Source organism: Chiloscyllium plagiosum, chromosome 10, assembly GCF_004010195.1.
Source record: "Chiloscyllium plagiosum isolate BGI_BamShark_2017 chromosome 10, ASM401019v2, whole genome shotgun sequence".
NCBI lineage: Eukaryota > Metazoa > Chordata > Chondrichthyes > Orectolobiformes > Hemiscylliidae > Chiloscyllium > Chiloscyllium plagiosum.
In genome coordinates, this window is record NC_057719.1 from 51,594,102 (window position 1) to 51,600,101 (window position 6,000).

Sequence of the window (6,000 nt, forward strand, 5' to 3'; positions counted from 1 at the left end):
GGTTGGTTGAGGTTTTTTTAAAAAGCTAACCAAAAGTTGTTTAACAGCATTTTAACCATCTGTTTCTGTACAAGATCAGCTTATATTGATTTTAAGCGATTTGTCTTTTTAAGACAAACGGTGGCAACAAGGCCTCATCCTATGCTAGTTAACAAAATCCCATTTAAGTGATTTACAGAGAAATATTTCAAATATTTAATTGCCTTGAAATTATTATTTGCATTTTTGTAACTGATGATCTTTGGCCCTGAAATGAAAAATAGGAGTTTCAGATGGAGCTTTTGGCGAGTTTTAACAATTTTTAGTGTGAATTTGAACATGAGACAGCTGAAGGCTTGTGGAAACTATATTTAGAGCTGAAACATACAACCATATTTTGCAATTCCTGGTTTATCTGACTTTGGGTTTCTTGAAGTTCTTGGCCGCATCAGTTCTGCTTGGAAACTATGTTTTTATTGACAGATTATTTGGGTCAACTTTGATTAAACAGACTTTGAATTTAAAAAACAATCAATAATATGTTAACTGAAGCCTAAGCTTAGGAAAGCTGCTCCATTTTGATTATGGACAACGTTGAACTAGTCAACTGTCCTGATTCTTCCTGTCACCAGTTTGCAATTTGTAGAACAAAAAAAAACACAGCACAGGAACGGGCGCTTTGGCCCATCAAGCCTGTGTTGACACATCTCTCTTTTTGTAAACACTTTGTCTCTCCTTGGTCTGTATTGTATCTTCTGCCACCTCATCTGGCAGTGCAGTCCAAGCACTTAGCATTCTCTGCTTTTTCAACAAAAGCTTGCCCCTCTCATAACCTATGTCCCCAAGTAATCAGCATTTCTACTCTGGGGGGGGGGGGAAAAGAAAAGAGTCCGACTATTAGTCTCTAACTTTGTAAACTTCTTTCAGGTCATCCTTCAGCTTTCGACCTTTAAGGGAAAACAAGTTTGTCCAATCTCTCGTCATAGCTAATACCCTCCAAACCAGGCAATGTCCTGGTAAACGTTTCTCTCTGTAGTCTCTCCAAAGCCGCCTCAACTTTCTGGTAGTGTTTCAACCAGATCTGTATGCAATATTTCAAAGTATGGCTTACTAAAGTTCTGTATGCCTGCCATATGACCTGCTAATTTTTATATACTATGTTCTGGTTGATGAAGGCAAGCATGCTATTTGCTGCATTGCTCATCTTTTATTGAATTGTGTGGCCACCTTCAGGGAACTGTGGAGCTGCATACCAAGATCTCTCTATAGGTTATTGCTTCTAAGGGTTTTGCCAATTACTCTATACTTCCCTGTTGCATTATAGCTTCCAAAATGCATCACCTCACAGTTGTCCAAATTTCACCTGCCATTTCTCTGCCAAAGTCTCCAGTATATCTGTACCCTGATGTATCCTCTGGCAATCCTCCTCACTATCCATAGTTGTCCCAACCAGCAGACAACATACATTGTCCCACAAATCATTTATATTTTACAAACAACAGGGGTCATAACCATTGATCCCTGTGGAACAACACTAGTCACCGATCTCCAGTCAGAAAAACACCCTTCCACTGCTACTCCGTCTTTTATGATGAAGTCATAACTATATCCATCTTGCCATCTCACTCCTGATCCCATGTGACTACATTTTCTGTATCAGCTTGCCATGAGAGACCTTGTCAAAGGCATTGCTAAATCCCATGTAGACAAAATCTATCATCAGTCACTTTTATCACCACCCCAAAAAAAACTCAAGTTTGTGAGAAATGGCCTCCCCTGCTCGAAGTCATGTTGCATATTGCTAGTAAGTCCATATTTTTCCAAATGTGAATATATGCTGTTGCTAAGAATCTTCTGCAATAATTTCCCTACAACTGACATAAAGCTTGCCATCCTGTATCATCCCTGTTTCCTTTAAATGAACAACATTAGCTATTCTCCAGTCCTCTGGGACCTCCTTGTTTGACTAAAGATTGTGTGCAAGCGCCTCCTTCGTATTCTATCAGAGAGATCCCATCAGGCCCTTGTCTACCTTCATGCTTTTCAAAACACCAATACCACTCCCTTTTTTTTTAATCGACATGTCTTTCTATTTTTTTTTCTCTTGTGTCTACATTGGGGATTAGATGGAACAAGTGTGATTTGGGACTTTTTTTTGTTAAAAAAAAACAAGTAGACAATCCTTGAGGTGCTATTTAATATGTAAGATGTGTGGTTTATATTTTTAAAAAATAATTTAAAGACTTTGAACTTGAGATATATGGGTTTTGCTTCTGAAGGGATTTAGTGATTAACTTCTAAATATTTCAGTAGTGTAGGGAGTGCTGGTTGGTTTATTGTGCACCAGCTCCCTGGTTCTGACACTGGGCTTATGCTGTGAGATGTATGGTGAAAACACAGGCAGATGTTTCAGAGGCAAAGGAAACCGATTTTATTAAAACAAGAAAAATTGAAAATGTGTACAATAACTGATAAAGGTGAATATTTCAAAAACCCCAATGTTAAGGACCAAGTGAAGTGAGACTTGTCTGCCACTAACTAGCAACCCAGTTAACGCTTGCAGCCCTGACCTAGTATTGTGGATTTAAAAATTACAGAGCTGTTAATTACTGGGTGTCGGGCAAAAGACTGGGGGTGGGGGGAGAGAGAAAGGAAATATTAATTCCAGGGTCCTATCCTGCTCTTACCCGGGAATCCCCTGCACTGTCTGTCCTGAAACTCCCCTTCCAACCCTATTGAACTGAGCTGGGACAGAGGGTCTCGAGGACCTTGAAACCACTTCAGGAATGAGCATATGTCTGCTTGGACAGTGGTGGATGTCGTTGATGCTGCCCCTGTTGGTATCGCTGCTCTCTGGTTGCTTCCTGTGTGTACATGGAGGTTGGTGGATGAGAAGATCGTGTTTTTTTTTGCTTCTGTGTCTGTGATGGTTACTGGCTGCAGGTAGACAAGCAAGTGGCTGGAAGGACACAGCAAGCCAGGCAGCATCAGGAGGTGGAGAAGTTGACATTTTGGGTGTAACCCTTCTGGACTGGGGGTGGGTGTAGGGGGAGCTGCAGATAAAGGGGTTCAGGGGAGCCTGGTGGTGAAGTGGGAATAGGTGAACACAGAGGGTGCAACCTGGTTGGTCAATGGGAGCAATGAATCCAGTAACTGGAAGAGAGGGGGAGGGGCTGGGAAGGGAGTCGGGGGAAGGGAGGTTATTTGATATTGGATAACTCAGAGTCCTCTGGGCTATAGGCTGCCCAGGTGGAAGATGAGGTGTTATTCCTCCAATTTGCGGTTGGGTTCATTGTGGCAATGGAGGAACCCAAGGATAGTCATGTCGGAAAGGGAGAAGGAAGGGGAATTAAAATAGACGGTGACTGGGAGGTCCAGTGAATCTGGCTGTGGTGCTTGGCGAACCGTTGCCTAGGTTTATGTTCGGTCTCCCCGATGTAGAGCGCACCACATCAGGAGCACCTGATGTAGTAAATTAGGTTGGAAGAGAGGCAGGTGAACCTCTGTCTCACCTGGAAGGACTGTTTGGGCCCTGGATGGAGTTGAGGGATTGATGTGCCGGTGCGGGGAGAGAATGGTGCGAACCAAGGACGGGCAAAGGGAATGGTCCTTGCAGAGGGTGGGGAGAGGAAGATGTTCTTGGTGGGGTCTAGTTGGAGTTGGTAGAAGTGTTAAAGGATGGTGCGTTGGAAGAGGAAACTGGTAGGGGGACTCTGTGTTTATTGCGTTTGAGAGGGGGGGACAAGTTTTAGAGCAGTGGAATGGGGAATGGAGGTGGTGCAGCAGAGGATCGGCTGGATGACAGAGGGAGGAAAAGCAGGTTGTTCGAAATAGATGGACATGTGAGATGCCAAGGAATGGAATGCCTCCTTTTCTGAGCAGATGCAGCAGAGGAATTAGGAGAATAGAATGGAGTTCTTGTAGGATACTGGCTGAGAGAAGGTGTAGTCCAGATCGTTATGGGAGTCTGTGTTTCCACCTCCAGATGAACGTTAGAAACCCAGAGGTCAAGAAAAGGGAAGGTGTCCGAGATGGACCAAGTGAATTTGAGGGCGGGGTGGAAGTTGTGGGCGAAGGTGATGAACTGTTCCAGTTCAGCCTGGGTACAGGATGCTGCACTGATTATAAGTCATCAATGTTATGCCGGAAGAGTTGGGGCACAGTACCTGTGCCGGTACTGAAGAGGGACTATGTGCACAATATTTCCCAGGAGAGAAGTTTGGGTTCCTTTCACCCTTCCATATTCTGGTTTTTCAGATTTTCTAATATCTGCTGCATCCACTTTATTCCCTTGCAACTGATGCATCCCAAAAGCAGTTGCTAATATTAATACATAATCAGGTTAGATGGCAGAAACTAGAGGTATTCACTGTCAGTTTGTCAGAATTCTTCAGTGTAAAATTTTAAAATTAGGTGCAATTTTATAATTTTACAATGGAGTAATAGTTAAAGCTGTAATATTGAAATGAATTTCACTAATGAATAATGCCCTTTTATCAAGACTTTCATTGCATGTTATTACTGAAGCTAAAAATCACAACATCAGGTTCTAGTCATCAGGTTTTTATGGCAGTACAAGCTTTCGGAACGCTGCTCCTTCTACCTGATGGGGGAGTGGCACTCCTAAAGCTTGTACTTCCAAATTAACCTGTTGGACTAGAACCTGCTGTTGAGATTTTTGACTTTGTCCACCTCAGTCCATCATGACATCTCCCACATCATAGTTATTCCTGAATGCAGTGGCTGTTAATATGCACAGTTATTAGTGGGTGCGATGCAAATGCTTGGTTTCACTTAGCCCCTACTTGAAAATCCACACTGGGGGAGTTGCGCTAACACAGTTTGCACAAAGTAAGAAAGGAATACATAGACAATAGGGGAATACTTGCATGCTAAACAGAATAATGTGTAATGTGACAGACAAATGAGTAATCTGACAATGGATCAGTATTAACTTTGCAGTTCTGCTACATCCAGTTATGAATATCAGTATGCTATTCAACAAATATGTAAGAAACTTCTCCTCCACAAATATCCCTATCCTCACTGAAGGGGTTCCCAGCACATCAGTACAAAGGATAGAGCTGAAGCATTTGCAACCATCTTCTGTCAGAAGTGCTGAGTGGGTAATTCATTATCCTTTGTGGTCACCAGTATCCGAAATCCAACTATCTTTAGCTGCTTCATCAATGGCCTTCCTTCTATCTTAATATGAAAAATGGGGGCTGTTTTATTGTACAGTGTTCAGTGCCATACCTAACTCCTCTGAAACTGTGACAGCCTGTATCCATATTCAGCAACACAAGACTTCCCCTGATAGGTAGCAGGTAGCATTCACATTCCAGGCAGTGATCATCTCTAACGAGAGGATCTTTCCATCTCTCTGAGATTCAATGTTGTGATAGCTGAATCCCCATTATCAATGTTCTGGGAGTTGCTATTGACTAGGAAGAGAAACTGGACCAGCATAAAAATACTATTGCTACAAGAGGAAGTCAGCGGTTAAGAATTCTACGAATGCCTTTTGTCTCCCCAGCACATGCCCATGGTCGACAAAGCAAAAGTCAGGAGTGTGATGGAATAGTCTACTTATCTGGATGGATGATGCTTCAGCAACACTCCACGAAGCTAAATATCATCTGGTACCTGCTTGGTATCCTATCCACTACCTTCAATACTCATTCCTTCACCACTGATGCATAGTGTCAACAGTGTGAACTGTCTACAAGATGTACTGTCATCACTTGTTAAGCCTTCGTTGACAACACCTTTCAAACCTGGGATCTTTACCTGCTAGAAGGACAAGGCAGCAGATGATCATCTGTAAGTTTTGCTTAAAGCCCATGTTGTCATCCTTACTTGGTATTCCGTCTCCGCCGTATCTGCTCCCAGGAGGACCAGTTCCACCACAGAACACACCAGATGGCCTCCTTCTTTAGAGACTGCAATTTCCCTTCCCACGTGGTTAAAGATGCCCTCCAACGCATCTCGTCCACATCCCGCACTTCCACCCTCAGACCC

General features: G+C 43.0%; 1 protein-coding gene across 5 annotated transcripts in view; it reads left to right on the forward strand.

The window, feature by feature from the left end:
• Window positions 1–6,000, forward strand: part of daam1a (dishevelled associated activator of morphogenesis 1a) — a 183,900-nt gene that overhangs the window by 30,047 nt on the left and 147,853 nt on the right. The window contains exon 2 of one of the 5 annotated variants that reach the window (XM_043697780.1): window positions 5,516–5,802. The exons of the other annotated variants lie outside the window; for them this stretch is intronic. The gene's annotated coding sequence lies outside the window, so the exon portion shown is untranslated. The remainder of the gene's footprint in view (window positions 1–5,515; window positions 5,803–6,000) is intronic. 5 annotated transcript variants of the gene reach the window in all.